General features: G+C 38.4%; 5 non-coding genes across 5 annotated transcripts; 1 reads left to right on the forward strand and 4 right to left on the reverse strand.

The window, feature by feature from the left end:
* The first annotated feature begins 138 nt into the window (after nt 1-138).
* trnas-gcu (transfer RNA serine (anticodon GCU)) lies at nt 139-220 on the forward strand. Its single transcript has one exon. It is a non-coding gene; the product is annotated as a tRNA-Ser (tRNA).
* A 13,051-nt stretch (nt 221-13,271) lies between these two features.
* On the reverse strand, nt 13,272-13,390 carry LOC137493992 (5S ribosomal RNA). Its single transcript, XR_011013967.1, has one exon. It is a non-coding gene; the product is annotated as a 5S ribosomal RNA (ribosomal RNA).
* A 1,940-nt stretch (nt 13,391-15,330) lies between these two features.
* Nucleotides 15,331-15,412, reverse strand: trnas-gcu (transfer RNA serine (anticodon GCU)). Its single transcript has one exon. It is a non-coding gene; the product is annotated as a tRNA-Ser (tRNA).
* A 549-nt stretch (nt 15,413-15,961) lies between these two features.
* Nucleotides 15,962-16,043, reverse strand: trnas-gcu (transfer RNA serine (anticodon GCU)). Its single transcript has one exon. It is a non-coding gene; the product is annotated as a tRNA-Ser (tRNA).
* A 1,396-nt stretch (nt 16,044-17,439) lies between these two features.
* On the reverse strand, nt 17,440-17,521 carry trnas-gcu (transfer RNA serine (anticodon GCU)). The gene has a single exon. It is a non-coding gene; the product is annotated as a tRNA-Ser (tRNA).
* Between the last annotated feature and the right edge of the window lie 5,839 nt (nt 17,522-23,360).

Genomic DNA, 23,360 nt, shown 5'->3' on the forward strand with positions numbered 1-23,360 from the left:
ATCCCATTTTTGTCGTTCATTTGTTCTCTTGTTCATACGGCAAAACTGAAAGTCTTCGTACCGAAAATAGTTGCAGAAACATACATATACAAATATGTGCCACAGTCCGGCCTCCACCAGAGAAAAAGGAAGATACATGACGAGGTGGCCGAGTGGTTAAGGCGATGGACTGCTAATCCATTGTGCTCTGCACGCGTGGGTTCGAATCCCATCCTCGTCGCTCATATGTTCTGGCATTCGAGAGATCATTGTGTTTCTATAGAAGTTCTCTCACTTTTTTAGCGTTTTGAAGGATGTTGTTGCAAAATTTTATGTCAACTTTATCGAAAATAGCTGCAAATACAAACATATATGCCATAGTCCAGCCCCCATCATGAAAGTGAGTACATACATGACGAGGTGGAAGAGTCCATCGAATCCCATCCTTGTCGTTCAAATGCTCTGGCGTTTGAAAGAGGCCGGTGCTTCAGTGGAAGGTGTTTTACTCGCACGCTCTTATCGTTTTGAAGGATGTTGTTGCAAAATTTAACGTCATCTTTACCAAAAATAGCAGCAAAAATATACAGAAATGCCATAGTCCAGCCCCTAACAGGGAAGTGAGTACATACATGACGGGGTGGCCGAGTCCATCGAATCCCATTTTTGTCGTTTATTTGCTCTGTCGTTCATACGGCAAAACTGAAAGTCATCTTACCGACAATAGTTGCAGAAACATATGTAACCCTAGTGAAATAGTTAAATATTTATTTACAATATTATTTAGAGCAGTATAATCATATTATTATTATATCTACAAGTCTTTATAAATTTAATAAACGAAAAAAAATTCATGTATACAAATGTAGTTTGAGGTAAAGTAACAACCAATCGTAAGAGCGGGTTGTTAGCTCCGCCCCTTCCAGCTTGCCACAGAGAGAGAGCAGAGACGAGACCGGTTGGCAGAATAAAAGAGGAGCAAACTTGAACAAAAAGATTAAAATACAGTATGTTATGATTCCCAAACAGTTTAAAAGTGATTGTAGTAGTACTAAATCAAGTTGTACCTGCAAAATAGTTGTTATTTAGCGTGTTAGTGTGTTTAAGAGTGTGTTGAAGTCAGACTGCATGTTGCATTACGTTTACAGTGCGCTGACGCCATTTTGCAATCGCGTGTGTGTGAGAAGACTATAGAATGATATAGACATCGCGAATTTGACAGGTATTCCATTATATTAGCTCATTTTATGGTATACATGTGTGTGTATGTGTTTTATTTGTTCCATGTGCTGTATATTTTGTATGTTTTTGAAATTATTTTGAACATATTAAACTTATTTATATATTCTGGTCTGTGATCAGGCCAGGTTTTTTTCTGAGGACATTTTCCCAGTTTCACTGGATTTCTTGTATTGATGGCGAGCCTCCTACGTCGACCAATTGTGAAGTACACATATTTCAATTAATTCTCATTTCACCGGATAAAGTAAGAATTTGCCAAAAAGTTAATTCCTTTATTGGACTGCGATTTTTTAATGCAGCTCTAAGGACTGATTTTCTTGATGGGGAAAAAACAGAACTTTATCTGAATTGAACTGATTTCACCAATTTTAGAGTGAACAACGACACTGATTTATTTGTGTTATTTTATGGTTTCTTTTGTTTTCACTTGAATTCATTTATTGTGATTTGTGTTTGATTTAAAATAATTGTAAAGTGGGTGCACCCTGGGGTTGTGTATAAATAGTTTTGTTACTGATGTAAGTATTTTTTACTGAGACAAATACGAAAAGGAAAAAATTCAGACAATCTAAAGTAAAATTATTTTTGTATTTAAAACATTCAACAACAGTTTGTCTTTGGTTATTGCTCAGTTTCACCCCCATCCCCTTTTACTTACCTTGTAATCTTCTGGTTTTGTTGTCTGGTCCAATAATAAATAAATATAGTACACCTGTTACACTTGGATGGGAGACCGCCTGGGAATACCAGGTGCTGTAAGCTTTTCGAAGTCCTTCATTTGGCAGCTGATACACTTCCCCGTGTCACAGCTCCGCTGCCATTATTTTTTCTCGCCTTCAAGGGCATTGTTTCTGTCTGTGCTGTGTTGATGCTTGCTGAGCTGCGCTTGGTCCCTGGTGCTGCGGCTGTTTTAAATAGCCAACTCTTAACAGCTTCTCTCGCTTACGGCCATACCACCCTGGCAATACTCCATCTTGGTACATTCCAGGAAGTGTTTGGCTGCAGTTAGGGGAGAAAGGCTCTCCCCACTCTTTGTTTGTTTTCTTTTTTATTTGTAAAGTATTAGAGTTAATTTGGTTATTTTGTTTTTGTGAAGTTGATTTTCCTCCTGTAGTGGCTATTTTCTCTAAGGAGGCTCTCTCAGTGGTCAAGAAACAAAGTCTTACCCGGGATGTCTTTTACAAGTTTTATTCTTTATAAAGAAGATCACAGTCATACAGCAACAACAGTTTCTGCAGAGTGAGATACTAAAGCCAAGTGTGTTCATCCTTTTATCTGGTTTGTACTGCTTACGAGGTCAACTCCCAATAAGGCCTCACCTACAATTACGTAAGGCGTCTTCTGCTGTTCGTGCGATATGCTCATAACAACCACACATCCTTCTTAGGATAATGAAAAAGCTTTCACCTAAAGAAATATAGTTATCTATGAAAAATGTACACACATAGGTTTTATGATGAACATATGGAGAACACAGATACACACACATGTAATAATGAGTCTTAGACAAGTTTCTAACAAAAAGCTCATCTAAAACTGAATTTCCATTACAATTCCTCTCTTTTTATAATTCATTGATAACTCATCATCAAATTCATTTTTTCACCTTTTCTAAAATCACACTAGTTATAAATCACATTCTGATTATATTGATCATGCTGATTACAAAAAAATCATTCCAATTATATTAATTACACTGGTTACATAAATCATTTAACAGGTTTCTGCACACATTAATACACTAGAGATGTTCAAACCCTCTTCTTAATATAGTTTCCCCATTAAGATTTACTTTTCAAAACATCCCTCTTCCCTGGGAGCCGGGCTAAACGAATAATCACTGTTATTGCGCTCCTGACCGAAGTCAGACCCTCAGTCACCCCTCAGAGGTTTCCATCACAGAAATTGCCTGTTATTTGCACATTATTGATTAATTCCACACAACAAAAATCAGAAACATTTGTCAATCAATTAAAATTACTAACCCTCTACATTGTTAATTCAATTATAATACTCATAAACATAGGAACACGTTGTTGTTTCTGTACTCTTAAACATACATCTCATTTACACTCTTCTCTCGATTTTCATGCAAATGATCACTCTTTTAAGACTTGTTACAGAGCATACAACTCATACAGTTTGCTGTTTTTCTTTAGATAGACCCAAAATACATGTAAGCAAGCAAATAGTCGTCTCAAAATTCAAACAAAAAGTCAGATCCATTAACATTTTCTCAATTAAGTAACAGCTGTCACCTAAATCTGTTCTTAGTTTGTTCACGGGTTTTCTTTGTTCATATCCACATAGCTGCTGCTATCACCAAAGTCATAATCAAATTCATCCCCCATATCAATATTCATACCCTCTTTGTTGACAGCCATCTTTTCCATCTGAAGGGATGATGTAGCTGTAATTAGTCTGCCCACTGACCATGATACAAATTCCAATATACATGGCAGACAACATAATATCACCAGGCCCACCCCCAATACAGGTAAAACCACAGTAAAGGCCCAGTAGATCCAGTTTCCCCACTTAAATGACAGCCAATCTAGCCATCAGTTGTTAGCGTTATTAGGCACTTTTACGGCCAATCTCATATCAACTACAATGCCAGTAATGTTTTGTTGTAATCAGGTTAATTAAGGTGACACTAGCAGCAATGCCAGTGTTGTTCTCCTCAGACCACACATTCCTTGCACACAGAATGGATGCCAGCAATCTTTGCGTCCATCTTCAGATCCTTAATGTGATGGTCAAGCACAGCTTTTTCACCTCTCTTTTGGTAGCCTTCTCCTCCGTCTGATTGCTGCTTGGTGTTGTATTCAGAAGTTACTGTTTCACACACACACCTCTTGACTTTGTTGTTGTTTCTCCCCAGCTGTGACCTTGCTTCACTCAGATATCAGCCTGCTCTTTTCCTTCAGACAGCTTCAGAGCCCCTCTTTCTCTCCTACTCTCTCGCAGAATCCTCCTCAGGTGGTGGAATTTTCCTGCAGTGCCCAGCGTGCACCCACGTCGCCCGCTCCGCGACCTTCACCGCTGTCTCAGTGGTCAGTAGCACTTGAAATGGACCCAGCCAACGTTTCGCTCTCCAGCTCTTCCTCCTCAGGTCCCTTATCACCACGAAATCGCCAGGCCTCAGATTGTGTAGTGGTCTGTTAGCTGCCTTCCCCAATGCGGCCTTTACCTGCACACAAACATTTGACAACACATGAGACATTTCTTTACCGTAATTCAACATGTCATCCTCACACACATCTGTTGAGGGCAGCTGCTGTTTACCCCCATTCACACCTACACGCGGTGGTCTGCCAAAGACAATTTTAAACGGGCTCAAATTCATTTTTGGTCTTTTTCTCATTCTCATGTACATCAGGACAATGGGTAGAGCTTGAACCCATGTAAGCCCTGTGTCTTCACAACATTTTGCCAATTTGTTTTTTTTTCACAATACCATTTTCTCTCTCAACAGCTCCGCCTGAAGCTGAATGGTGACTGCAATGTGTTCTCAAATCAATTTCCAATTGATGGCCCACTTGTTTGATTGCTTCAGTAACAAAATGGGTACCATTATCTGAGCTTATTTTTTGTGGTATTCCCCATCTCGGCACGATTTCAGTCAGTAACGCTTTTGCTACCGCAGCCGAATCTTGTTTTGAGGTTGGAAAAACTTCAACCCACTTTGACCACATGTCAACCATCACCAAACAATACCTTTTCCCATTGCATGGGGACAATTCAATGAAATCCATCATCAAATATTCAAATGGCCCTGTTGGAGGTGGATGAGATGATTGTGGAACCTTTATCGCTCTGGCCACATTATGTGTGTTGCAAATTACACATCGTCTACAGAAATTGTCCGCAAATGTAGTGAACCCCTTTGTGAACCACAGTTCGTTCATTTGCGCAACCATTGCTGTTTTTGACACATGATCTTTACCGTGAAGTAATTTCGCATAATGTTGGAAAAAATGTTTTGGTAAACACGCCTTGCCCTCAGCACACTTCCACACATTATCTTTCATCACACAGCCAGACTGTCTCCACTTGTTCTTCTCTAGCCCCGTCGCGAAGGTCTGCATATCCTGCAAAGAAGAACACACGTCATTGTCATTATCAACAGATAGCAGAGAACATTCAGAGTTGTCCTCGTCTCGGGGCGCCGCGACTTTTGCTGCTGCGTCTGCTCTGTAGTTACCTGCAGAAACAGAATCTTTGTTGTTAGTGAGCACTGCGCATTTACAAATGGCCAGTTTGTCAGTTAGTAAAATCGCATCAAGCAGCGCTGCCACTAAAGAAGCATGGAGTATTGGTCGACCATCAGACTTTAGAAATTTTCTCTGTTTCCACAGAGCCCCAAAATCATGAGCTACCCCAAATTCATACCTAGAGTCAGTGTAAATGGTAGCTTCTTTTTCTGCCATCAAATTACATGCCTCTGTCAACGCCACGAGCTCTGCTGCCTGTGCCGAATAGTGCCCTGGTAATTTACCAGAAGCCATCACATCAAATTCAGTTGTTACAGCGTAACCAACCTTATTCTGGCCTGTTTGTGGATCTTTGAACGCTGAACCATCCACAAAGAGGACATTGTCACAATTTTCAAGTGGTTCGTAAGAGAGGTCAGGTCATGGTGTACACACCTGTTCAAGTGCTGTTAAACAACAATGATGCTCTTCCCCATCCTCCCCAGTAGGAAGAAGAGTAGCTGCATTCAAACCAGTACATTGTTTAACAGTCACATTTGGCATATCTAACAAGATAGTGTGATATCTCAGCCAGCGAGCTGTTGACAGATGCAATGTTTTTTGTTCTTGAAGTATCATGGACCCAGAATGTGGCACCATCAATATCAGATCAGAATAACCAACAAAATCTCTTGAAGCCATAACAGCTTTTTCCGCAGCCGCCACTGCTCTTAAGCAACGTGGCAGGCCTGCTGCTACAGGGTCAAGTTTGCTCAAAGTAGGCCACAGGTCGCAATCTACCTCCATGATCCTGTAGGAGCAATGACGTCATGAACCCATTTCTCTCATCTACCATCTGAACAAATGGTTTTGTTGGTACAGGTAAACCCAATGCAGGGGCCTCAGCCATTTGTAACTTCATGTTTACAAATGCCTGCTCTGCCTCTTTCGTCCACTCTAGTTTATCAGTGGATTTCATCCCCTTCCCTAGTGTTAGGGCTCTCAGGGGTTGTTCCAAAATTGCATAATTAGGAAAAAATGTGCGACAATATGAGCACATTCCCAAAAAAGACAACATTTGTTTTTTTCGTCAGCGGTTTTGGTACATTTTTTATACCACTAACCCTTTTTTCAGACAGAGATTTACTGTGTGGTGTAATGACGTGCCCCAAAAATGTTACCTTTTGTTTAACAAACTGCAATTTTGTCAAACTGACTTTGTGGCCCTCCTTAGCCAGGTGTTTAAGGAGAGTCACAGTGTCTTTCACACATGTCTCCTCATCCTCAGCACATATCAACAAGTCATCAACATACTCTAACAAAGCAGTTCCAGCTGTCAGGGTCAAAGGTTCCAAACTTCTTAACAACGCTTCATTGTACAAAGTTGGAGATGCTGTAAAACCCTGACACAGACGTGTAAAGGTGTAGCCTTTACAGTTAAAATTGAATGCAAACCAAAATTGGCTGTCTTTGTCCACTGACACACTGAAAAATGCATTTGCCAGATCAACCACTGAATAGAATTGTGATTTTTCAGGAATTTGTGACAAACTCGTGTACGGATTTGGAACTAATGGAGCCCTTTGTTTGACAGCTGCATTTACTACTTGTAAATCCTGTACAAAACGCCATTCTGTAGGCATCCCATTATCCCTTATCTTTTTAACAGGAAAAATAGGGGTGCGAACCTCAGAATTGTTGCATGGTACAATAACACCCTGTTCCAGTAAAGCCTCAAATACTGGGGTAATGCCCTCAATGGCTTCCCTTTTCAAAGGATATTGCTGTTGACAAGGTCTGTTATCAGATTTTGCAGTGATTTTTCACTGGATCACAACCTTTGATTAAACCAACATCTTATTTGCTTTTAGCCCACATTTCACTTGGTATTTCTGCTAAAGCTGGGTGTATGTCTGCAGCGTTAAAGTCAACCATGCAAGAATTCTTTATGCAAAGTTTGCCAATAGCAGTCACAGTTTTTGAAACAGCTGTTTCAGTTTCACTGTCTACTCTAAATGCTTTTGCTAAATTCCATCAACACACTGCTTCACAAACGGCCCTAAATCAGCCCGAGATTGTTGTTTGCCCTTGCAAACTGATATGTGAGGCACAGCCTGTGCTGACAAGAGATACAATGAAACCTTCTTTTCTGACAGAGACACTGAAACTGCACACAGACTATCCTTCCAGTACATTTTCTCTAAAATCAACGTTTCATTCACATTTGTCTCAATCCAAGCTTTCTCAAATTCCTCATCTGTAAATTACGACATGTGACGTACAAAGCAGTTTACCAGAAGACATTATATTACTGTCAAAAGGTTTAACACATTCTTTAGCCAATTTGCAAATTGAATCAGCCCATTCATTGTCTTCAATGAGCCATTAATAGGCCCACTTCGGCTCTTGTGATTCAATTTGTAAACAACAAAATTCCTCCCCTTCAATCACTCTCACACCAGAGGAATCTGCCGTTAAAATCAAGTTTAGTTTACACAAAATGTCCCTTCCGAGGATGGGAATGGGGCATTTTGGTGAACAAACAAATGCATGTCTGAAAATTTCACCCCCCTCTGTCTCACAGGTCAGCGGAGCTGTAAATCGCTCGATGGCTTTATGACCAGATGAAGACAGAGACTCGTGCAATTTGGTTGATAGAGGTATTTCACACTGTAAGTCACATGGTCGTATACAAGATCTGCTAGCTCCGCTATCAGCTAGAAACTCAACTATTGTACCCCCAACTTTCATGCAATATTGTGGCATGTCTAGAAATGCTTCATTATTAAACAATAATGCCATTTCATCAGAAAAATGATCAACATTACTGTGATCAAAATTACAGTGGGAAATGCAAGCTTTTTCTTCATTGCAGAGAGCCAGTATATCAGTGTATGTGAATATGTGTGTATAAAAATGTGTTTGCATTTAAACATGCATTTAAACATGTTAGTTAAAAATGTTCACTTCCCTTCACTGTAGCTGTTGGCTGCTTGCCCAGACCCTCTCAATTCTGCTCTTCCAGCTCCGTTGTTGGTTTGCGCCTTTCGGGTCAATCCTTGACCAAAAGTCCATCTCGGTGGCAAGCACAGACATTTGGTACAGTTTCTCGTCACGTACACCACAGGCTCTGCAGATTTAATCGCCATCCATCACATTCCAGTTTCTCCATCTTCTGGTATCTTTCTCACCCTTGACACCTTTGTCGCCTTTGAACTTGTGATATCCTTGGTTGTCAGGTCTTGGTTGGATCTTTGGTTGGCCACTTGTATCAGAGCCATGCACAGCTGCCTTTCTGCTTTCTTCTTGTCTTGCTCTTGCTTCACTGTCAGCTTGTCTTCAGCATGTTGAGCACACAGCAGAATGTCCGTTAAATGTCCATTTCTCCAGTTCAAACAGATGTCCTCCACTCGCTCGAGGTGGGAATTTCGTTGGTGCGGTCGGAGGTCTTCTGGGACAGTAGCAGTTGAGGTCTGGGTCAGTTCTCAGGGCTCGCAGCTCAGCCACGGGATAGTGATCGTACGGCGGTACATGAATGGAAACAGATGTATAGAAAAGATTAGTAATGCTAATTAATCTTTCATTCACACTTTCACATTTTTTCACTTGCTTTTTCCTTCACTTTATCTCCTTCATTCTTTTCCCTACATGCCACTTCTTCATTCTCTTTCCTTACATGCCAGCTGCCTCTGCAGTATTTTCCTTTTTGCCTCTTATCTGCCTTTTTGAGCCAACAATCAACAGTGTCTCCACACGACACACACACATGCCTTTCACAAAAACAACCTGCTTTTCCTTCTGCCTTCTTAATCAACTCTTTCAATTTGTTTAACCTAGTAACACTCAACATTCCCTTTCCCTCAGAAACTTTTGATACTTTATTAGTTTACCTATATCTTGCATGCTTTTTTTCCATATAATTTTTTCACATATTCCAAAACACCGGTCTATCATATCTTCGTACTTTGTTTTGAGACGTCCCCATGCTGGTAAAAACCTCCCCTGGACTTTGTCGGTACCTATTAATCTGTCGGACGTCTCCAACAGATTTCAATTTTTCACCTAAAATCGACAAGTTAAACTTTCCAGCTCTATTTCTCGTGGCACACAATTTCACTTTCCTTTTAGAAGTAAATCGCCCGGCCCCTGATTTCAACCTCCTTCTGGAAGTAAATCGCACAGCCTGGATTTCAGCTTCTTTTTGGAAGTAAATTGTACAGCCCCCTGATTTCAACCCCCTCCCGGGAGTAAATCGCAGTTAGCTAGCCGAACGTATTAAAAAGGTCTTGATCTTAGACAGGCGCCAGATCTCACTTGTATAAGGTCTTGATCTCAGCTAAACGCCAGATCTCACTTGTAACAACGGTCTCAATCTCCGCCCGATGTCCGATCTCACTTTCATTAATCACGCCGCTATCCCACAGAGACAGATCTACCAGCATGGTGAGGCCCAATTTGCAGTAAAAACCCTTCTAATTATTTTTAATCACAATAATCAAATACCCAAAACTTGTTAAATTTCCTTTTTTTAAACAATAAACAAAGAATTTGTTTCTTACCAGAGAGTTCAGATGCCACTGAGTTCTTTTCCCAGATGTCAGTGGGGTCCCCCTCCGAGCCCGGCGGTCGGCCCCTCAACCTTCAATCGAGCGGGGCAGGGCTGTGGCACGAAGTCCCAGGATGATCAGTCACCGTCTGCAGGGTCCGGTAAAGTTCCTCCAAGACATCCCACTATTCTGACACCAAATTGTAGTGGCTATTTTCTCTAAGGAGGCTCTCTCAGTGGTCAAGAAACAAAGTCTTACCCGGGATGTCTTTTACAAGTTTTATTCTTTATAAAGAAGATCACAGTCATACAGCAACAACAGTTTCTGCAGAGTGAGATACTAAAGCAAAGTGTGTTCCCCTTTTTATCTAGTTTGTACTGCTTACGAGGTCAACTCCCAATAAGGTCTCATCTACAATTATGCCAGGCGTCTTCTGCTGTTCGTGCGATATGCTCATAACAACCACACATCCTTCTTAAGCAACCATACCTCAAAGGTGATAAAAATGTACACATAGGTTTTATGATGAACATATGGTGAACACAGATACACACATATAAAAATGAGTCTTAGACAAGTTTCTACTATATAAAGGTCATCTAAAAAATGAATTTCCATTACAGCTCACACTCAATTAAAGTGACAGTGCATTGATAATGACCAAAACACATTGAATGACAGTAAAAAGCAATTTTACCCAATAAATGCTTTAATAATGTCAAATGGTTTATATATAGTCAATCAAATGAACTTAAACGATTAAAAACGGCAACAAACATTTATTTAGGCCCGAACTACAAAACCAACTGTAAAACAAATTTAGTATCAATTTTGCTTAAGTTGCACACTAGTGTTGTAGGAGAGGGGAAATAGAATATTTGTGGGATTTGTAGTCCATAGCGAAGTGTATTGTGGGTAGTGTAGTTCGACACGCATGCTGGATTATGTGAGCTCGCTGTGTTCTGTGCAGCTGAGCAGAGGAAGAAAGTTTAAATCAGCTTTGTTTTATGTTCACTCGAGTTATTCCTACCGGGAGCTGTTTACACTGTGAATCTGACAACATGAAAATAAGTAAAAGAATGGCATTCATTGGTTACTTTTATCCGTCTCATCATCTGCACGAGCATGAATTAACGAGCTGTTGTTCTGCCGCTGGACATCACTGAAACGGAGAAAGTAACACTAGTTTGATCATGTATAAATATCTTTATAACTATATTGTATAAATATGATTATAACTAGGTCTACAGCAACCTGATAATCAAAAAAACAAATAACATGACATCACAGGCGATTTTCTTGTAGACTGTAGACACTTCTCATATAAGTTAGCTTGAGAAGCATACAGTACTATTTCATCTATAAAATTTGTAAAATAAACATTTGCAGGTTAAAGAAACAGCATAGGAGGGGCCTTGGTGCAGATGAAAAGTTTAAAAAGTGTATTTGTATGTAGAGAGACATGTGTAACTAGATAGAATAGACAGAGATAGGTTGATCTCTGCAGCAGCTGCCGAAGAGCTGCGCGCTGCAAATGCAGCTGGTGTGAAAGGCAAACGCCTGCGTGCTGCTACTGCTCGACATACGCCCTGCTCACGCTCTGCTCACGCGACGCTGAAGCTTGCGGTGTGAAACAGGCATTAGCCTTACGTCTCCGCACATGGACAAACCAGCAGACTGAGCACACTGTAGAACATCTTAAATGTTGTTTTGGTCATTCTAAAATGCCTTAACTGTTTCAGTATTATTGTATGTTATTAATTACCTCAGAGCGTCTGGAGCGTGTCAAGGTATCCGCGTCTCATGGCTTTCAAAGCCCCCATGTGTTCATTGTGTGTCAGCATTGTCTTCTGAGGCGCAAGTACATTTATTAAATAAAAAATTATTGCCGCAGCTTCTTCTACCGCAGTAAATTCTGTTTTTACTGTTGATATTTGGCGCAAGTTAATCAGGAGGTGACGATTGTGTTCTCTTGACTTGTTGGATGAAAACGCTGCTTTATTCGCATCTTTTAGGCGTTATTCCAGTTTTGCACAAATTTATGTAATATATTTGGATGGAAACATAGATATTGCCTACATTTTTGTCACGCACAGAACAAAGTCACTTACGAGAATGGCTTGTTCTTTTTTCATAAATAATTAGCTTAACCTTTGACATGTACTGTTAGTAGATTAATGGAATTACTATTCTTTCTAAAAAGTATTTTTAGTACTACATACCTTCTAAATGTTATCAACCTCTATCACTTGATCAATAAAAAGGCAGACACAAGTACACTGTTAAATCTATTAAAACTGATAAACGTGTATAAAAGTTTAGAAACATTTTATAAACGTCACACATTACATTACTCATTTTATTATACTTAAATATTTAAATACTTTAAATTAAAAATTACGCATTAACTTGAGCAGCTGTTTTCCCAGGCTAACTGTCTTTGTTTCACTGATGGTTGCTTCTTTTTAAATATATACGCTCATATTTGCTATAACTTTGCATGAGCAGATCAAGTTCAGCTGGAGAAAGAAATGGTGATCTCTTTTTTTAAGATGTTGCCATGGTCACTCGTAATATCTGCGCTCCATTGATAATGTCTTTTTATAGTCACAGTGTGCGCGCTTAACTCTGAGTTGGGTTTTCTCAAAGTTGATTGATCAACTCAGATCAGCTATTCTGAAACCAAAAAGTTTTTAATCTCTCTGTATATCAACTCAGAGTTCAAGTTTAAACTCCGAGTTGTTTGAAACTCCTTACTGAAACAGGCCCCAGGTAAGGAAGTGAATGCCACTTGTATTTGTTTTGTTTTAGTTCAGAATAGAATTCTTTTTATGCTTCTAGCGAGGTAAGGGGTTTGCTTATGAGTTAGAATTGTTTTGTTATATTAATTTCTTTGATTTGGCTTCACTAGCCTCCCCTTACTCTTAAGTTGACCTAATTTTGTTTGATACTTTATTTAATTTATTACTTTATTATTGTAAATATTTTTTTCTTATTGTATATATATTTGGGCATTATTCTGATTTCACTTTTTTGTACATTAAATGACTTTTGTTGGCAGTTTTACTGTTTGTGTCTTTTACTTTCACCCATCATCTTGTAACAGTACCACACCTTTTAAATGTTATTACTTTTACCCTAGACTAACATCAAAGAGGTAGTAACACAAATGAAGGATTTGAAAAGCTTACAGCACCTGGTATTGCCAGGCGGTCTCCCATCCAAGTACTAACCAGGCCGACCCTGCTTTACTTCCGAGTTCAGATGAGATCGGGCATTTCCTTTTTTTTTTTTTTTTTTTTTTTTTTTTTTTTTACAGCACCTGGTATTCCCAGGCGGTCTCCCATCCAAGTACTAACCAGGCCCGACCCTGCTTTACTTCCGAGTTCAGATGAGATCGGGCATTTCCAGGGTGGTATGGCCGTAAGCAAGAGAGTCTGTAAAGAGTTGGCTATTTAAAACAGGCGCAGCACCAGGGACCAAGCGCAGCTCAGCTGGCATCGACTCAGCACCGACAGAAACAATGCCCTTGAAGGCAAGAAAAAATAATGGCAGCTGTGCCAATGACAAGCTGTGACACGGGGAAGTGTATCAGCTGCCAAATGAAAGACTTCGAAAAGCTTACAGCACCTGGTATTCCCAGGCGGTCTCCCATCCAAGTGTAACAGGTGTACTATATTTATTTATTATTGGACCAGACAATAAAACCAGAAGATTACAAGGTAAGTAAAAGGAGGTGGGGGTGAAACTGAGCAATAACCAAAGACAAACTGAATTTTTTAAATAAAAAAATAATTTTACTTTAGATTGTATGAATTTTTTCCTTTTCGTATTTGTCTTAGTAAACAATACTTACATCAGTAACATAACTATTTATACACAACCCCAGGGTGCACCCACTTTACAATTATTTTAAATCAAACACAAATCACAATAAATGAATTCAAGTGAAAACAAAAGAATCCATAAAACAACACAAATAAATCAGTGTCGTTGTTCACTCTGAAATTGGTGAAATGAGTTCAATTCAGATAAAGTTCTGTTTTTTCCCTCTAAGAAAATCAGTCCTTAGAGCTGTATTTAAAAATTGCAGTCCATTAAAGGAATTAACATTTTGACAAATTCTTGCTTTATCCGGTGAAATGAGGATAAATTGAAATATGTGTACTTCACAATTTTCCAGGTCGACGTAGGAGGCTCGCCATCAATACAAGAAATCCAGTAAAACTGGGAAAATGTCCTCAGAAAAAAACCTGGCCTGATCACAGACCAGAATATATAAATAAGTTTAATATGTTCAAAATAATTTCAAAAACATACAAAATATACAACACATAGAACAAATAAAACACATATACACACACATGTATACCATAAAATGAGCTAATATAATGGAATACCTGTCAAATTTGCGATGTCTACATCACTCTATGGTCTTCTCACACACACGCGATTGCAAAATGGCATCAGCGCACTGTAAACGCAATGCAACATGCAGTCTGACTTCAACACACTCTTAAATACACCAACACTTTTGCAGGTACAACTTGATTTAGTACAACTACAATCACTTTTAAACTGTTTGGGAATCATAACATACTGTATTTTAATCTTTTTGTTCAAGTTTGCTCCTCTATTATTTTGCCAACCGGTCTCGGCTCTGCTCTCTCTCTGTGGCAAGCTGGAAGGGGCGGAGCTAACAACCCGCTCTTACGATTGGTTGTTACTTTACCTCAAACTACATTTGTATACATGAATTTTATTTTGTTTATCATATTTATAAAGACTTGTAGAAATAATAATAATATTAGTATACTGCTTTAAATAATATTATAAATAATTATTTAACTATTTTACTAGGGTTACATATGTTTCTGCAACTATTGTCGGTAAGATGACTTTCAGTTTTGCCATATGAACGACAGAGCATAAGAACGACAAGAATGGGATTCGATGGACTCGGGCACCTCGTTATGTATGTACTCACTTTCCGGATATGGGCTGGACTATAGGATTTCTGTATGTATTTGCTGCTATTTTCGGTAAAGATGATTTTAAATTTTGCAACAACATCCTTCAAAACGACAAGAGCGTGCGAGTAAAACACCTTCCACGGAAGCACCAGGCTCTTTCAAATGCCAAAGCATTTGAACAACAAGGATGGGATTTGATGGACCCTAACACCTCGTCATGTATGTACTCACTTTCCTGATATGGGCTGGACTATAGGATTTCTGTATGTATTTGCTGCTATTTTCGGTAAAGATGACGTTAAATTTTGCAACAACATCCTTCAAAACGATAAAAGAGTGAGAGTAAAAGAACTTCAACAGAAACATCATGATCTCTCGAATGCCAGAACATATGAGCGACGAGGATGAGATTCGAACCCACGCGTGCAGAACACAATGGATTAGCAGTCCATCGCCTTAACCACTCGGCCACCTCGTCACGTCCTTTCCTTCTTCTCTGGTGGAGGCCGGACTGTGGAACATAATTGTAAATGTATGTTTCTGCAACTATTTTCGGTAAGATGACTTTCAGTTTTGCTGTATGAACGACAGAGCAAATGAACGACAAAAATGGGATTCGATGGACTCGGCCACCCCGCCATGTATGTACTCACTTTCCTGTTGGGGGCTGGACTATGGCATTTCTGTATGTATTTGCTGCTATTTTCGGTAAAGATGACGTTAAATTTTGCAACAACATCCTTCAAAACGATAAGAGCGTGCGAGTAAAACACCTTCCACGGAAGCACCGACCTCTTTCAAACGCCAGAGCATTTGAACGACAAGGATGGGATTCGATGGACTCTTCCACCTCGTCATGTATGTACTCACTTTCATGATGGGGGCTGGACTATGGCATATGTTTGTATTTGCAGCTATTTCCGATAAAGTTGACATAAAATTTAGCAACAACATCCTTTAAAACGCTGTAAGAGTGAGACAATTTCTACAGAAACACCATGATCTCTCAAATGCCAGAACATATGAGCGACAAGGATGGGATTCGAACCCACGCATGCAGAGCACAATGGATTAGCAGTCCATCACCTTAACCACTCGGCCACCTCGTCACAGACTATCCTTCTTCTATGGGGGAGGCCAGACTGTGGCACATATTTGTATATGTATGTTTCTGCAACTATTTTCGGTAAGATGACTTTCAATTTTGCCGTATGATCGACAGAGCAAATGAACGTAAAAATGGGATTCGATGGACTCGGCCACCCCGTCATATATGTACTCACTTTCCTGTTGGGGGCTGGACTACGACATTTCTGTATATATTGGCTGCTATTTTCGGTAAAGATGACGTTACATTTTGCAACAACATACTTCAAAACGATAAGAGCGTGCGAGTAAAACACCTTCCACAGAAGCACCGGCCTCTTTCAAACGACAGAGCTTTTGAACGACAAGGATGGGATTCGATGGACTCTTCCACCTAGTCATGTATGTACTCACTTTCATGATGGGAGCTGGACTATGGCATATGTTTGTATTTTCAGCTATTTTCGATAAAGATGACATCAAATTTTGCAACAACATCCTTTAAAACGCTAAAATAATGAGAATAAACGAAATTCTACAGAAACACCATGATCTCTCGAATGCCGAATCAAATGAGCGACGAGGATGGATTTCAAACCCACTCATGCTGTGCATAATGGACTAGCAGTCCATCACGTTAACCACACGGCCTCGTCATGTATCTTCCTTCTTCTCTGGTGGAGGCTGGACTGTGGCACATATTTGTTAATGTATGTTTCTGCAACTATTTTCGGTAAGATGACTTTCAGTTTTGCCGTATGAACGACAGAGCAAATGAACGACAAAAATGGGATTCGATGGACTCGGCCACCCCGTCATGTATGTACTCACTTTCCTGTTGGGGGCTGGACTACGGCATTTCAGTATGTATTTGCTACTATTATCGGTAAAGATGACGTTAAATTTTGCAACAACATCCTTCAAAACGATAAGAGCGTGCAAGTAAAACACCTTCCACGGAAGCACCAGGCTCTTTCAAATGCCAAAGTATTTGAACAAGGATGGGATTTGATGGACCCTTCCACCTCGTCATGTATGTACTCACTTTCCTGATATGGGCTGGACTATAGAATTTCTGTATGTATTTGCTGCTATTTTCGGTAAAGATGACGTTAAATTTTGCAACAACATCCTTCAAAACGATAAAAGAGTGAGAGTAAAAGAACTTCCACAGAAACACCATGATCTCTCGAATGCCATAGCATTTGAACGACAAGGATGGGATTCGATGGACTTTTCCACCTCATCATGTATGTACTCACTTTCATGATGGGGGCTGGACTATGGCATATTTTTGTATTTGCAGTTATTTTCGATAAGGTTGACATAAAATTTTGCAACAACATCCTTCAAAACGATAAAAGTGTGAGAGAACTTCTACAGAAACATGATGATCTCTCGAATGCCAGAACATATGAGCGACGAGGATGGGATTCGAACCCACGCGTGCAGAGCACAATGGATTAGCAGTCCATCGCCTTAACCCCTCGGCCACCTCGTCATGTATCTTCCTTCTTCTCTGGTGGAGGCTGGACTGTGGCACATATTTGTTAATGTATGTTTCTGCAACTTTTTTTCGGTAAGATGAGTTTCAGTTTTGCCGTATGAACGACAGAGCAAATGAACGACAAAAATGGGATTCGATGGACTCGGCCACCCCGTCATGTATGTACTCACTTGCCTGTTGGGGGCTGGACTACGGCATTTCAGTATGTATTTGCTACTATTATCGGTAAAGATGACGTTAAATTTTGCAACAACATCCTTCAAAACGATAAGAGCGTGCGAGTAAAACACCTTCCACGGAAGCACCGGCCTCTTTCAAACGCCAGAGCATTTGAACGACAAGGATGGGATTCGATGGACTCTTCCACCTCGTCATGTATGTACTCACTTTCATGATGGGGGCTGGACTATGGCATATATGTTTGTATTTGCAGCTTTTTTTTTATAAAGATGAATTTTGCAACAACATCCTTCAAACCGCTAAGAGAGTGATAGTAAAACAACTTCTACAGAAACACCATTCTATCAAATGCCAGAACATGTTAGCAACGAGTATGGGATTCAGACACATGTGTGCAAAGCACAATGGACTAGCAGTCCATCGCCTTAACCACTCTGCCAACTCATCTCGTATACACCTTTTTCTCTGTTGGAGGCCGGACTGTGGCACATATTTGTAAATGTATGTTTCTGCAACTATTTTCGGTAAGATGACTTTCAGTTTTGATTCGATGGACTTGGCCACTTCATAATAAAATTTTGCAACAACATCCTTCAAAACGCTAAGAGAGTGAGAGTAAAACAAGTTCCACAGAAGCACCAGTCTCTCTCGAATGCCAGGACATATTAGCGACAAGGATGGGATTTAAAGAGCACAATGGATTAGCAATGCCAGCTGCTGAAGGATTGTCCATCAATATTTCACAAATGTTGAAGATGAGAGCCAATTGGAGTGATTCGGTCCAACATTGTAGCCAATCACGTTGCAGCATCTCAACATTTGCAGCCAATCGCGGACCGTAATTCTCAACATTTTCAACATTTGACCAATCAGAGTCATGGCAATGGTAAAGCTGGGGAAGGAACCGTTCCAAGATTCACCGCTAGGTGTGCAGTCAAACAGGTTAGTCAGATGTCAATCAATTTTCCGAACTGAGCCGAAGGTACACGAAGGAATAACAGGGTCATCTGGAGGCGGGTCAGAGGTCAAAAAAGTTCCTTGACCTTCAGTGATTTTCGACAAACAGCATCCTTCGACAGAGCACAGCATCGTTTTGTTTAAAGTTCAGGATTTTTTTTCTGATAGTGATTTCTTAAAAAAGATAAGAAAATCTACATAATTGCACGTATTAATGTTTTAGTGTGTTGTATTTCAAATTTGGATACTTTAATCTAAAACAGTTTAATTTATAGGAGAAAAAATGTCTGAAAAATTCCACAAAGCCATGTCAGACGCTGACTGGATTTCACGTCTGAAAAAGTTTGCTAGCACAGGAGTTTGGCCATCAGATGAGGGCAACAGGAACAGGCCAGCTCCTCAATAAAAAAAGTGGCTTGAGATTTATCAAAGGGTGTGTATTTCGTTTACATGATATAACGTTTGTTGAAATTTGCTTAACTTGTTAGGCTTCAGTACATTCAGTACAGTATTGTACATTCAGTATAATAATAATGTGTTTTAAAATGCATGTATTTTGAGATTTACGTCGAATAATTTACTATAGTTTGACCGTTTATGAGAGAGATTTGAAAAGGTGGGGGAATGGATTATGAATGTACAATACAGCATGTGGTTTTAAGGCCTGAAATGTTCCTGTCCAGTTCCTCTTATTTTTTTTTCTTATAGAGGTAAAGTCGGTTTTATATTTGGATATTCAGACATTCTCCTTAATAATATCATTTCAGAAAAAAAATTCTTTGCAAATTCTAAATAGGAAAATCATATTAGCAGACAATGATTAATGATTATCAAAGTAAAGCATTGTTGACAGGGAATTAGATAAGTGTTGATATTGTTTTCAAATCATACTTGCATGCTAATTTCGATCGAATATTCAAAGTAATATGGTAAACAATATAGAGACTTCTAAATGAACGATTGTGCAAATATAAAACCAACTTTTCCTCTATCTTTTTCTTTTCGTTTTTGGAGATACAAACTGTACACTTACATATTAGATAAATATTACACACATTCTAGAAAAATAGTTAATTTACAGAGCTATTTTGTGCTTTATTAAAGAAGTCATTGAGTTAAAATTATTTATTCTATTTTTCATGATTTTTTTTTTCAGATTGAGAAATGCCCATTGCAGTCTCGTGGACAGAGGACCTTGCACTCAAAAAAATGATATGTTGGCTTTAATTAACTTTTTTATGTCAACAGGTTCCACGTAACCGAGTTAAGTTACCTTAAAGAAAGAATATTCATCTGAGTGAACTTAAGTTAGTTACATAAAGGTAAGGTAATGTTGTTTAGTTCAATCAACACAACATTTATAATAAACTTTAATTTATTTACACTGCTAAAAAAATCCTTTAAATTTACTGAAAAATACCGGCAGTGGTTGCCAGGAATTTTCTGTAAAAATACGGAAGTTTTATATAACTGTTTTAATTTACAGAAAATAACCATATTTTATCAACTGATACAATGCTTAGTTCACAAAAACCTAGTTTAGCTCACAAAAACGTAGTCAATTAGTAGTTAATGTGTTCATGTATGTATAATTAGCAAACAGATTTTCCCTGTATTTGTAACTACACAGTTACTTTTAAACAAAAGAATATGCAGCACAACATCAGCTATCCTTAGTTTATATTGGACTTGCACACAGATGCTACTATCCTCCACAACGGTGCACCATAATAGTTCAATTTATTCTATTTCACTTGTTGGTTTCTAAATTTATTCAACATTTTATTTAATTTGTTAATTTTTGTATTTTTTTCTGTTAATATTTCACATTTAATTTTTTAGATTTTTTTATTCCATGTTCATTACTGTTTTGTTGACCATTTGTATTTAACATTTTATTTACATTGTTTATATTGTTAATACTATATTATTAATAACTAATTTATTATTTTTACATTTTCTACTCTATATTCATTACTGTTCTGTTGACAATTGTTAGACAAATAATGCATATATAAATAACTGACTACTCCCTGACTTTTAATTCTATACACTGTAGCTCTATGACATTTAATAATAACCATAAGCATAAGAGTGAGTGTGTGTGTGTGTGCGTGCACGTGCATGTGAGAAAGAGAGTGTGTGTGAGAGAGAGCTTATGTGCATGTGTGTGTGTGTGTGACATATGCGTGCGTGCCTGTGTGTGAGTGTGTGTGCATGTGTGAAAGAGAGAGAGCATGTGTGCGTGTGTGAAAGAGAGAGCATGTTTGTGTGTGTGTGTTTTCCAGAGATGGGTTGCGGCTGGAAGGGCATCTGCTGTGTAAAAACTTGTTGGATAAGTTGGCGGTTCATCCCGCTGTGGCAACCTCGGACTCTTGGTCCTCCATAATCATCACACTGAAGACTAATCATGCGTACAATTCAGGCTTAAACGTGAATAAATTATATTTTAAACATTTAATAAAATAACAGTTATTTAAAAATGCAATAACATTTTAGTGAGCAGAATAAGCTTATTATAAAGTATTCCAAACTTTTTACTGTGGCTGTATATTATAGTTATTACTACTATTTGTTGTGCAACATTTTTTTTTTTCACATGGGTGGAAGCCTTTGTTGAACTCATCTGTTTCTGATGTTTGCTGGGGAGCGATTCTGAATGTCTGGCAAATGTGCAGAGCTAAAAAAAAAAAAAAAGATCACTGTATTAAGTAGCTTGAGGGGGCATGTGGTACAGATGTTACTACTTCAATGTGTTCCTTGTACCGCCATTCATGCCGCGGCGACGGCGGTGCTTGATGCGCCAGCAGCATTTGACCGCTGGGTGGCACTTTAACCACAGATATTCAGCTTTGCCTTTTCACAATGCTAAACAGACTGTTCTGTAGGCGTAGCTTACTGTATGTGATGTGATGTGTTCAATTAAAATATAATTTTAATTTAGTTTTTCTGGTAATAGACATGCTCTTACACTATACTATGCTGTAAAAAAGATACATGGTGAGAAGTCAAAAAGCTAATATAAGAATTAAGTTATTAGCCTTCAGTGCCCGATTAAATTGCGTTGGGGTGAAAATAATGTTTTGATTTCTTTGACTATCATGGCAATGTTATAATCTCAAATCTTAAACGTGCGCATATGAAAAACAGCTAAATAATATAGATTATCCTGCCGATAGAGCACATCACCTCACAGTTTTGAACTTGCGATCACCTCAACTTACATTTAATTTTTTTTTACCTGGTTTATTGTAAACTTATTAAGTGCAAAGAGGATTCGTTTTGGAAAATAGAATTGAAGAAATGAAAAACAACTAAAATGAAAGCACAAACATTCAGTACAAATAATTAGTCTTAAATAAATAAATAAATAAAGCAGTCTTTTAGTCTAAATATAGAGAGATGTAGTGTTTACTATTTTGATAGAACTAAGACTAGACATGTTCATTTATATTTTTAATTTACGTTTTTATTTACATTTTCGTTGTTGATTATATTTACGATCTCATTTTATGTTTCAATTATAGTACATAATAATAAACGAATAATGAAAATAAATGAATAATGAAAATATTACATAAATTAAGTCTGGCAGGTTTATTTTTAATAATTTAGTTTCAGTTCCGTTTTTTTGTTTCAAAACGTCAATGTTCTGCTTTAAAGTATAACTGTTGTTTTGTTTTGTTTTTTTACTTAATGGCTCAGTATGTTTTGTATTTTATTTTCATATTCAGTCACCTTGCATATGCGTGTGAAATATAATGCCGCATAACCGCGGAAAAAGAAGAAAAGGCTGTCAGTTAAAGCTAATTAATCAAAATAAGCTATATTAAAATACAGCATTTATGTTAATACAGGCAGAGTGTGAACAAACGGCTAAAATATGTGCTTGCCTTGTCCCGCAAGTTTATTTTTAATAATTTAGTTTCAGTACTATTAATTTTTTTCTCAAAACGTCAATAGCACCTTCAATAATCTAAACATTAAAGATGGACCGCAAGATGTGTTGAGTGGCTATATGTGAAGAACAATGGCAAATCTAAGTGTGATTATTGTAATAAACTAATAAGTTATAAAGCAGAGTCCCGACCAACAGGACTGACTAAGCATATGCGCTTGGCTCATTCTTCACGAATATAGAATTAAAATTATGGCGCGTTAGGTTCATTGTGCATCCTGCAGGTGCAACCAACAAGGGTTGTGCATTTGAGTTTAACTTTTTGAGCGTTATAAGCAGCTCGTTGTTAGTTTTTATTTAAATATATCGAGCCGAAACTAAGCAGCGCATTCTCTCCGCCTCCTCGTTTATAACCAGCGGGACACGCCACTGAAGCAGTGGAGGACACTCCGTCGTTCATAATCTTTGCTGATGTGTCGGAGTCGAAAGAATATATCAAAGAGGAATGTTCTTTTGACAGTCCCGATATGTTCAATCTTTTTTTCCCTGTCATTTCTCTTCAGCAAATTATATTTTTAAAGCTGCTTGATTCTTTTAAAACCGAAAGCAGAGCCCGTCAATTGGTGTTTTTTCATAAGATACTCCTCTATCAAGGTTTTATTTTATGAGTATTCTTTAATGTGCTTTTTAATAGTTTTATTTTATTCAAAGCAGCACCTAAAAGCGAATTTATCCTCAAAACGTGGCATGAGAGCGATGCATGTCATGTGTCGCATATTGCCTTTTTTTCTGATCTTT

This window comes from Danio rerio, chromosome 4, assembly GCF_049306965.1.
Source record: "Danio rerio strain Tuebingen ecotype United States chromosome 4, GRCz12tu, whole genome shotgun sequence".
NCBI lineage: Eukaryota > Metazoa > Chordata > Actinopteri > Cypriniformes > Danionidae > Danio > Danio rerio.